General features: G+C 40.6%; 1 pseudogene across 1 annotated transcript in view; it reads left to right on the forward strand.

Moving 5' to 3' along the window:
- The window catches only part of LOC311138546 (dystroglycan 1-like), a 28,396-nt pseudogene extending 22,043 nt beyond the window's left edge, over positions 1-6,353 (forward strand). Inside the window, exon 2 of the transcript in view lies at positions 3,411-6,353. The product of the transcript in view is annotated as a dystroglycan 1-like (transcript). The remainder of the gene's footprint in view (positions 1-3,410) is intronic.
- Positions 6,354-12,291: the final 5,938 nt, after the last annotated feature.

The raw sequence follows: 12,291 nt of genomic DNA on the forward strand, positions 1-12,291 counted from the left end.
AGGCCATTCTTGATCATTGGATGAGACAATTTTACTAATTTGCTAGAGAACGAGTTCAGATTTAATTATAACTTTTGTATGACTGAAGCTTTTAGTGCTAGGTCTAATTATATATTTAATATTTAATAATTTCTGTCCTCCGACTTCATATTCATTATATAAATAGGCCCGTTTAATTTTGTCTGGCTTGCCGTTCCAAATAAAATGGAATATTTTTTTCTCATATAATTTAAATAACTGTTCGCTAGGCGTAGGCAAGACCATAAGCAAATAGGTAAACTGGGATAACACTAAAGAGTTAATCAGGGTGATTTTTCCACAAATTTACAGGTATTTACCTTTCCATGGTAGCAAGATCTTATCTATTTTTGCTAACTTTCTATTAAAATGTATTGGAGTGAGATCATTTATTTCCTTTGGGATATGTATTCCGAGTATATCCACATCACCATCAGACAATTTTATTGGTAAACTACATGGTAATGTAAAAATTGTATGTTTTAGTGATCCAATATGTAAGATAGTACATCTATCCTAATTTGGTTGTAATCCAGAGAGGTTAGAAAATGTATCTAGATCCTCTATGAGGCTGTGGAGGGATTCAAGTTGTGGATTTAAAAGAAAACATGAATCATCAGCGTACAATGACACCTTTGTTTTTAAGCCCTGGATTTCTAATCCCTTGATATTATTGTTGGATCTGATTTTAATAGCTAACATATCGAAGGCCATAATAAATAGATATGCCGATAGTGGACAACCTTGTTTTACTCCTCTTGACAGTTTAAAACTTTCTGAGAAATAGCCATTATTTACTATTTTACACCTAGGGTTACTATACATGATTTTAACCCAATTTATAAGAGATTGTCCAAAATTGAAATGTTCCAGGCATTTATATATAAACGCCAGTCGTACTTTATCAAATGCCTTTTCGAAGTCTCCTATGAATAGCAGGCCTGGTTTCCCAGATTTTTCATAGTGTTCTATTGTTTCCAGTACTTGCCTTATATTATCTCCAATGTATCTTCCATGTAAAAAACCTGTCTGATTAGAATGAATATTGTCCGACAATACCTTTTTAATTATATGCGCTATACATTTTGCTAGAATTTTTTTATCACAACACTGAAGTGTAAGGGGCCTCCAATTTTTTTAAATGGACAGGATCTTTATATTTTCCACTTGTATCCTGTTTCAGTAATAATGAAATCAGACCTTCTTCTTGAGTGTCTGATAATCTACCATTTACATAGGAGTGGTTAAAACACGCTAATAACGGTCCTCTTAGTATATAAAAAAAGGTTTGGTATACCTGGACTGGTATGCCATCCAACCCTGGAGTTTTCCCGGACTTAAAGTATTTAATTGCATCCAGAAGTTCCTCCTCTGTAATTTCACCTTCACGTGAGTCTTTCTGTATGGCTGTTAATTTTACATTGTCAGTAGAAAAAAAATCTCTACAATTAGGAGATGGTGGCGACTGAAACGAACACATATGCTTAAAGTACTTTGTTTCCTCCTTCAAAATATAATTTGGTGAATCATGGGTGACTCCGTAATTTGTAACCAGTTTCAGTAAATTATTTTTGGTAGCATTCCTATGTTGAAGAATAAAAAATAATTTGGTGCATTTTTCCTCATATTCCATCCAGTTTACTTAATTTTTTATAATATATTACACTTGATCTTTCTTAAGTTCCTCCATTTATTTTTGTTTTTCCTCTAATTTATTCTGAGCCTCTATGTTACAGTTTTTATTGCCATCTATCTGTTCTGTTAGACCTTCTATTTCCTTTGTTAGTGTGGACTCTTTTGACCTAAATTGCTTTTGTTTTCGAGATGAGTACTGAATTGCATGGCCTCTAAAGGCACATTTAAAGGTGTCCCATACAATAAAGGGATTTGCTGTACCTATGTTATGTCGGAAAAAATCAGTTATAAATTATTCTGTCCTAGTTAAAAACATGTTATCATCCAATAGGCTTTGATTACATTTCCAATATCCTCGCTCACGTGGAAATTCAGTAAGAGTAATGTATATGCCAGTTATATGATGGTCCGACCGCATTCTGTCCCCTATCAACACTTTTAAACTTTTGGTGCCAACGAGAATGACATAAGAATGAAGTCAAGACGACTTGCTTGATTGAGTCTCCGCCATGTATATCTCACTAGATCAGGATATTTAAGCCTCCATATATCTACTAGTTCTAATGTATCCATGACATTCATGATTTTCTTAATAGCGTGAGGGTGATTGTTTGTAGTGTGATTTCCTTTACGGTCCATTGAGCTATTTAAAACGTTATTATAATCTCCCACCATAATAATAGAGTCTTGAATTGCTTGCAGGATTGATAATTTATTCATATATATTGTCAAAGAAGTGTGGATCATCATTATTTGTTCCGTAAAGGTTAATGAGCCATATCTGTTTATGGTCCAATAACATATTTAAAATAATCCATCTACCTTGCGTATCTATTTGGACAATTAGCACATTCGGATCGAAATTACTGTTAATTAATATCATCACCCCTTTTGAGTTTCTTTGCCAATGGGAGAAGTATATTTCGCCCCCCCCCCCCATTCCTTTTTCCACGCAACTTCATCTAGAATTGTTGAATGGGTTTCCTGTAAACAATAGATATTATATTCCTTCTCTTTGAGCCATGTAAATATTGTTCTTCTTTTGTTATTATCTGCTAAGCCATTACAATTATAACTGGCTATACTTATTTCACCATTTACCATAATGAGATACAAGTTTCAGATCTATTTATCATTACAGTTATAACTGGCTAGATCTCCTATTATTTATAAACCCAAAAGATAAAAAACAAACAAGGTCTCCTATTATTTTCTTCTCAATCATTTAAAGCTGCAATATGTAACTTGTGGGGGCGACTGACCAAATTCACATAGAAATGGGAGTTAAAGATCTGTCATTCTCATTGAAAGCAAGTCTAAGAAGCGGTAGATCTGTTCTATGTGCGCTATTTCTATGCTTCCCGTTCTTAATTTTTGCGTCTTTTACTTTCGGTTTTGTACACAAGCTTCAAACAACTGAAAATACAATATTTTTGGTTATGGAAAATATGTTTCACAGCGTTTTAGATGATACAATGGTTCTCTACTCTATACTTGCTTGTTTTATCACATAAACTGAAAATAGGCGAACTATTAGAATTTTACCAACCAGGAAATGGCGGAGCGATTCCTGCATAGTGCAGCTTTAATGAATTCTAAACAAGTCACACAATCAAAGAAACAGTCATGCTGTGAGTAGAACAGAAATTGTAAATGTTGTGGGCATAAACGTATTATTTTTCATGTTGTTGTTGTTTTAAATGATTAATTGAAACAAAAGAGACTGATCAACTCTGTTTATCTTTGTTTTCTTCCAGATAACTGAGTCAGGCAAGGAGACGCTACCAGAATGGCTTCACTGGGACTGGAAGACCAATGTCCTACAGGGTCTACCGCTGGGGGAGGACAAGGGTGTCCACTACATCACCGTCTCCACATCCAACGGCAGCCAGGACATCTTCTCCATCGAGGTGCACCCAGATGAGCACCCTGACACCGACCCGATCCAGTCAGCATCCAACAACGAGGCCCAGCCGTTCGTCTGTGGCAACGAGGAGCCGGTGACGGTGCTCACGGTGATTCTGGACGCCGACCTGACTAAGATGAGCTCCAGACAGAGGGTGGAGCTGCTTGGCAAGATGAGGAAGTTCTCTGGCGTGGCGCTCCAGCACATGAAGATACTTCCCGTGGTCAACAACAGATTGTTCGACATGTCCGCCTTCATGGCCGGACCGGGAAATGCTAAAAAGGTGGTGGAGAACGGAGCCCTGTTATCCTGGAAGCTGGGCTGTTCCCTGGACCAGAGTAACGTCCCTAACATTAGCAGCGTCCAGGCACCAGCTAAAAAGGGCACTATGTCGGCTCAGTTGGGATATCCGGTCGTCGGTTGGCACATCGCCAACAAGAAGCCTCATATTCCAAAACGGGTGAGGCGCCAGCTCAACAATACCCCTACTCCTGTTCTAGCTTTGCCTCCCCCAACGTCTGTCGTCGAGCCCCCTGTTCGCATTGTACCAACCCTGTCGTCACCTGCCATTGCTGCCCCCACAGACAGCTCTGCCCCACCCATGAGAGGGCCTGTGCCCTTGCCCATGAAGCCCACGATCCGTGTCAGAGACTCCTATGCCCACACTCCCACTCAGGGTGCACCCCTGCCAACCAGAGTGATGGAGTCCACTAGTACCATCTCCATTCAACCCACGATGACCAGGCATACCGTTGTGGAAGCTACACCGACACTCCCTCCACCCACCACAGTCGCCACCAGAAAGCCAACCAAGAAACCAAAGAGACCGAAGACCACTCCGATGCCAAGGGAACCCAAGACCACCACTGCCAAACCAGCCAGACGCACCACTCCTTCGTCCATCGTGCCTGACCCAAGTAATGAGAAACCAGATCTCCGCAACCCCATTGATCAGGTCAATGCCTTCGTGGGCACATACTTTGAAGTGAAAATTCCATCCGATACGTTCTTTGACAAGGAGGACGGTACGACAGACAAGCTGAGGTTGACATTGAGGATGAACCACAACGAAGTGGTCGGAGATAATTCCTGGATACAGTTTAATAGCACAAGCCAGCTGCTGTACGGTCTACCTGACTCGAACCACGTCGGGAAGCACGAGTACTTCATGCAGGCCACCGATAAGGGCGGTCTGAATGCGATCGACGCCATTGAGGTCCGTGTGAACCGCTGGGCTTCCAACGATAAGTCCCCGGTCCTGTTCCAAGCTCGCTTCCACGGGGAACCTCGCCAGGTGACCAACGACATCCACAAGAAGATCCTGCTCATCAAGAAACTGGCGTACTCGTTCGGGGACCGCAACAGCAGCACAGTCACCCTGAGGAACATCACCAAGGGGTCCATCGTGGTGGAGTGGACCAACAACAGCCTCCAGCAGAACCCATGCCCGAAGGAGCAGATCCACACCATGTCCAGGAGGATCTCCGATGCCCAGGGAAGGCCCTCCCAGACCTTCATCTCCACCATGGAGCCTGAATTCAAACCCATCGACATCAAGGTAAAAGGGACGGCCGCCTGCCGGAATTACATGTTTGTCCCGCCAGGGGAAATCACCATTCCTATCCCCCCGGCCGTCACCCCGGCGCTGGGTACCGGACGCCAGAGCACCGACGACGTCTACCTCCACACGGTCATCCCTGCAGTGGTGGTGGCGGCTATCTTGCTGATCGCCGGCATCATCGCCATGATCTGCTACCGTAAGAAGCGCAAGGGCAAGCTGACCATTGAGGACCAGGCTACCTTCATCAAGAAGGGGGTGCCCATAATCTTTGCAGACGAGCTTGACGACTCCAAGCCCCCTCCGTCCTCCTCCATGCCCCTCATCCTGCAGGAGGAGAAACCCCCACTGCCCCCGCCGGAGTACCCCAACATGGCCAGTCCAGAGACCACCCCCCTGAACCAGGACCTTCTGGGGGAGTACACGGCTCTGAGGGACGAGGACCCCAACGCCCCCCCCTACCAGCCCCCGCCCCCCTTCACCGTCCCCATGGAAGGTAAAGGCTCTCGTCCAAAGAACATGACCCCCTACAGATCCCCACCACCCTACGTGCCCCCCTAAGGTTAGCTGGCTCCTCCAGAGGAGGAGAGGGGAAGCAGGGGGACTTGTAACCGTCTCACACCAGTGTTGTCTGTTTGGAGGAGGAGAATAGAGCCTCTGCAAAGTGGTAATGAACTTTGGACATTTTGGGTTGGGAGGGTTTTGGGCTGATCTGATCAAGGCTGAGTTGAAGTTGAAAGATGTGAGGGAGGGAGAACTAGGTGGTAGCCTCGGCAACAGTAACCACAACAATGACACTATTCAGTCTCTCGTCGTCTCATTGGCTACAGCTGAACAGCTAGTTTGGGAAGACACACCCCTCCTGTCCCAGCGCTTTTTTTTCTCCTTTTGAAACTAAATGGCCTTTTGTTTTATTTTGTGTCTTTGGTTCTGTTTTTCTTCTGTTTTTGACTGACTTTAAGATCAAACTACTTGCCTTTTAATCTTCTTTTATCTTGAATAATGCAAGAGGACAATAAACAAACATACTGCAGGCAAAAATGTTTTTAATAGAGAGAGAGAAGAGTTATATGAATGAAAATAAACACAACGTAATCATATTGATCTGGGACAACCCTGCAGACAGCCAGACAACACAGTGGCGGTGGCTGTTTGGTTTCAATAAGGTTTGCCTTTTAACACTAATTGTATGTTTTTACCCTTATTCACACAATGTCTAGATGAGCATAACAAAGTTAGCCTAAAAAATAATTAGAAATTAGTATAAAAAAAGTTTTCTGTTTTGTTTGTTTTATTATTTTTGTTTTTAAACTGTATATCTGGAAGATGTTCTGTTAGATAGATAGATAGATAGATAGATAGATAGATATAATTGTTTTGGTGGTGGTGGAGCAGAACTCCTGACTGAAATAGCCTGCAGGATCTATTTTTCCCCCCGATCAGAAAGGAACGGTACACCCAGTAGGTAGGCCTGGTTACCCTGGCCTGGTTATTACCAGATGGTTACCCTGGCCTGGTTATTACCAGATGGTTACCCTGGCCTGGTTATTACCAGATGGTTACCATGGCCTGGTTATTACCAGATGGTTACCCTGGCCTGGTTATTACCAGATGGTTACCCTGGCCTGGTTATTACCAGATGGTTACCCTGGCCTGGTTATTACCAGATGGTTACCCTGGCCTGGTTATTACCAGATGGTTACCCTGGCCTGGTTATTACCAGATGGTTACCCTGGCCTGGTTATTACCAGATGTATTGTTTTTACTTTGCCCGAGTTTCCCGAAGCCACCCAAAATCATTCAAGAGGGAAATAAAAACACAATACAAAGCCCCTTTTATTATTCTTATTCAAAATGGGTTAAACTGAGAATCATTATCTGAATATGATCATAACATTGACAATTTGAATGCCATTTTGCCTTTATGGTGATGCGACAAGTGTCTTCTGTAAATAACGATGGATCGGCCTGTTGAAATAATATGAAGTGTATTTTTAGTTCAAAAACGTTTGTGTAAATCAGATTTGGAAAAAGCCTCCTGCAGTTTATTTTAGACAAGGGGTTATTATTTTTGTATGTAGTGATGATGCTCTTGTTTTCACATTTTATGCGGGAAACAGTTTAGTGCTGTTGAGAGTGATTGAGAACGTCCTGAAAGGGATACATTTATTCACAACTCAAAGGTAATTGTTGAGAGGAGGGGAGGAAAGTTAGAGGGCGAGAAAGAAAGACATGGGAATGTCCCAATAACAAGATGACTAGAAAACACTGAAAAAAAATGGTTGATAAAATCTCTATCTAATTTTTTTACAAAGTTTTTGATACAGCATCAAATTGTTTAAAAGAAAAAATACATGAATAGTGTACTGACTGCAATTTGTAAAATCTTAGCGTAGAGAATTGATTCTTCATTATATACCTTTTCTCATTGTTTTCAAGGGATTTTTTTTTTGGTTTTTGATTGCATATTATCTCATTGAAATGTACTTCCTGTTATACAGTCGGAATGACCCATTTTATGTAATCACACGTTTTATTTAATTTTCAAGTTCTTCGCTGATGAGTTTTGACTTTGAAAGTGACCCTTTTTGCAATAATGTAAGGTGCTGTCCGGTGGTGGTGAGTGGTCAATGCAGGTTAAATGAGTGATGATGAACTACTCACATAATAATGAATATGTACCTACAGTACATAGTTTGTTTTTTGCCGGATGCCAAGTTTTGCTTTTTGAGTGTGCATTTATCATGTAAGCCGACCTCCGTCCATCTTTATCCAGATCATTCTTCCTTCTTCACACGTTTTGAAATTCAAGTCCTAAAAGTATTGGAATGAATGAATCATCAATACATATAACAGAGTGGATTAGGGTGGTGTGTCTTGGGATGCTGCCGTACATTATTAATATAGAGATGTATTTTGAATTGATGAGCTTCGGTTATAATTGGTTTTCTAATGCTTCCCTCTTGTATTGATGAGTCAATATGTCTATGTCGATAGAGGTTTCAGCAAGTCGTGTATCCATCTATCTAATCTGTCAGACATTTGTGACCCTGATTCCTGTCACAGTAACTGGTGAATAATTATGTCTCCTTGTAATAAAACTGGTATTATTAATCTGACTAGAATGAAAACATTTTGGATCTGGAACGTCGAACTATTAAAAAAGGTTAACATGTTGTAAATCTCCTTTCAGTTCAATGTGTCCATCACACTCACCGCCATGAAATACAGATGTAGTTTATTGGTTATATGTAAATAACTTCCTGACACCCCCTCACCTTATTGGTTATATGTAAATAACTTGCTGACACCCCCTCACCTTATTGGTTATATGTAAATAACTTGCTGACACCCCCTCACCCACTCTGCCTCTGTGTCCACAGATCATCTAGTCACTTCAGCTCTATTGATTTCTGACAAGGAAGAAACTGCAAAAATAGTCCTAGACAATCTATCCCAATAGGGTTGTTAGTTGATTAATAAGAAATATATATGTTACTGAGATTGAAGAAGATGTTATCCATGTTTGAGTGAGATTCATTGTACAATAGGTAAGTAGATGCTACAAGGACAATGTCCTTTTTTTGAGGCCTTTTAAAAAATATATATATTTTAAGTGGCGTAGTCATTTCCTCATTGCGCTCAGTTCATTAGGCTAGCAAATAATCAGGCTTAGTTACACTGAGTCAAATCCTAACTTAAGATGAGTACGTGTAACACACTCAAGCGTACATGATGTGTTAAAATCGTACATGATGTAAGTGAAAGTGTTAGTGACGTGTGTTTCTCAAGTTTGGATTTAGTCCCATTTGACTCAAATCAGGAGGAGATGATGGTCTGATTGCGTGAAAGCTTAACGGAGAAGAAACCAAAGATGAAAAAAAAAAAAAAGTTAAATAGCAGTCATTCACTATAACTGGTTCAAATGCCTTGTTGACAGAATATCTTATCTGTCGGGTTACATTTCTATATTTCAGTTACATTTCAGCATTACATTTCAGTTATTAGCAACGGTATTGCAAAGGATACGGAATCAATAAAAACACATTGTTCTTTTCATTTAGAACACGATAGCTGTCCTGAGGGATACACGTTAGGCTGTATCAACCTTTTATGTTTTGTTTAAGCCGATGGAGGAATGCCCCCCCATCCCATTAGCTTCTGTACAATTCCAGATAGCTGCCTTTCGGTTTAGGTACGGCATCTCGGACCACAATTCCAGATAGCTGCCTTTCGGTTTAGGTACGGCATCTCGGACCACAATTCCAGATAGCTGCCTTTCAGTTTAGGTACGGCATCTCGGACCACAGAAGGTCATGTCTTGTGTATCATACATTTGTGTTGTTGATTTTTCTTTCATTAGCTTTCCTTTTTTTTTTTTCTCCGCCCATTTGAAATGTAGGGAATGGCGTGTGTGTGTGTGTGTCAAATCAAATCAGCCTTAGAAATGCATGCATTCATACACAGCAAGCAGCACTGACTGAAAACCTCCTTAGCTCTGGCAAGGTGCAGATTTTTACTACATTATTATTTTGATTGCTGTAGAGAATATGTCGTCTTCGTTTTTATTTTTTATTTTTCATGAGTGAATTAGTACGACGATGATAGTAGCAGTAGTAATAGTGATGATGATGATTATAATACTTACAATAAGGGTTTCAGAGGGGCAGTCTGTACTGTGTTCGTCCTTCATTTATATGTCATTTTGTTATTGAAATACCTGTTTCCCCACCACCTTCCCAATACAAATGGGACTCCTCTGGTTCGGCAAAAAAACAAACAAAATGGTTGCCGAACTACAGCACAGTGAAAATTATATTTGGCTTGGCTTAACACATTGCCATACATCAGACAGACGTTCAATTGACATGCCTCTCTGTAAGTCACCACATGGGGAAGAAGGGAGGAGGGGAAATAGAGGGATGATAAATAGACTGATTAAATGCAGAGGATTGTTTGTTTACATCTGGTAGCGGTCGGAAAAGCCTGACAATTGTCCTTGACCACAGGGAACTTACAACCTAGAAAAGAGGGTTGTACGTATGTATGAATGCTTGAGTAAATAATGCATGGTGAAAATGCATTTTTCTTCTTCTGTGTTTAATAGCATTGTTTTATTTATGCCACTAGACACTGTATGTTGAAATCTTGTATTAAAAAAGTGTTTTCACCCAAGTATTACTGTGACGTTCTCTTGTTGGTTGATTGCTCTTGTACCATTGGTAGTGTTTCATCCTTGACAGACTCATATTTTAGTGTACCAGAAAGCTCACAACATTCATCTCAACTGCAACTGCAAGCACGTCATACTCAACGCTATCTGTCCAGTATCCTTGTGATAGCAAAAAGCAGTGCTATTGTGATGTAAGTAGCCTTCAATAACTTATGTACCCATATTGGACCCAAGACACTGTAAGGGAAACATTATTTGTCTCTTTTTGTCACATACATCCCTCAAGCTACCTTATATGGGTTAGAAAGATGTGTTTTCTGTCGCTGTGACATTGCAGAGAGGTTTGTGTGGTAAAGGGTGACGGTGTCTTTCAAATGGAAGACAAGGAATATGAATAAAGATAAAATATTATACACATTCACTAACTGATGGTAAACCTTGATATTGATTTAGACTGTTCGACAACATTGTCTAGCAGCATTGAATAATGTTGATGTTTTAAGAATGTTGTTTGTTCTGCTATTTCAACACTATTCTAAACCCTTGGAGTGGTCCCCAATCAACACTATTCTAAACCCTTGGAGTGGTCCCCAATCAACACTATTCTAAACCCTTGGAGTGGTCCCCAATCAACACTATTCTAAACCCTTGGAGTGGTCCCCAATCAACACTATTCTAAACCCTTGGAGTGGTCCCCAATCAACATTATTCTAAATCCTTGGAGTGGTCCCCAATCAACATTATTCTATATCCTTGGAGTGGTCCCCAATCAACACTATTCTAAACCCTTGGAGTGGTCCCCAATCAACACTATTCTAAACCCTTGGAGTGGTCCCCAATCAACACTATTCTATATCCTTGGAGTGGTCCCCAATCAACACTATTCTATATCCTTGGAGTGGTCCCCAATCAACACTATTCTATATCCTTGGAGTGGTCCCCAATCAACATTATTCTATATCCTTGGAGTGGTCCCCAATCAACATTATTCTAAATCCTTGGAGTGGTCCCCAATCAACGCTATTCTAAACCCTTGGAGTGGTCCCCAATCAACACTATTCTATATCCTTGGAGTGGTCCCCAATCAACACTATTCTAAACCCTTGGAGTGGTCCCCAATCAACATTATTCTATATCCTTGGAGTGGTCCCCAATCAACATTATTCTAAATCCTTGGAGTGGTCCCCAATCAACACTATTCTAAACCCTTGGAGTGGTCCCCAATCAACACTATTCTATATCCTTGGAGTGGTCCCCAATCAACACTATTCTAAACCCTTGGAGTGGTCCCCAATCAACACTATTCTAAACCCTTGGAGTGGTCCCCAATCAACACTATTCTATATCCTTGGAGTGGTCCCCAATCAACATTATTCTATATCCTTGGAGTGGTCCCCAATCAACACTATTCTAAACCCTTGGAGTGGTCCCCAATCAACACTATTCTATATCCTTGGAGTGGTCCCCAATCAACATTATTCTATATCCTTGGAGTGGTCCCCAATCAACACTATTCTATATCCTTGGAGTGGTCCCCAATCAACACTATTCTATATCCTTGGAGTGGTCCCCAATCAACACTATTCTATATCCTTGGAGTGGTCCCCAATCAACACTATTCTAAACCCTTGGAGTGGTCCCCTATGAACACTTTTCTATACAGTACCTTCTATTCATCCCTCTTGGCGTTTTTCCTACTTTGTTGCATTACAACATGTAATTTAAATGGTTTTTATTTGGATTTCATGTAATGGACATACACAAAATAGTCCAAATTGGTGAAGTGAAATGAAAAAAATAACTTGTTTCAAAAAATTTGAAAAAATTAATAACTGAAAAGTGGTGCTTGCATATGTATTCACCCCCTTTGCTATGAAGCCCCTTTTGTCTTATTTCTTATTTGTTTCACAATTAAAAATATTTTGCATCTTCAAAGTGGTAGGCATGTTGTGTAAATCAAATGATAAAAACCCCAAATCAATTTTAATTCCAGGTTGTAAG

Source organism: Coregonus lavaretus (assembly GCF_964263955.1).
Source record: "Coregonus lavaretus genome assembly, chromosome: 12".
NCBI lineage: Eukaryota > Metazoa > Chordata > Actinopteri > Salmoniformes > Salmonidae > Coregonus > Coregonus lavaretus.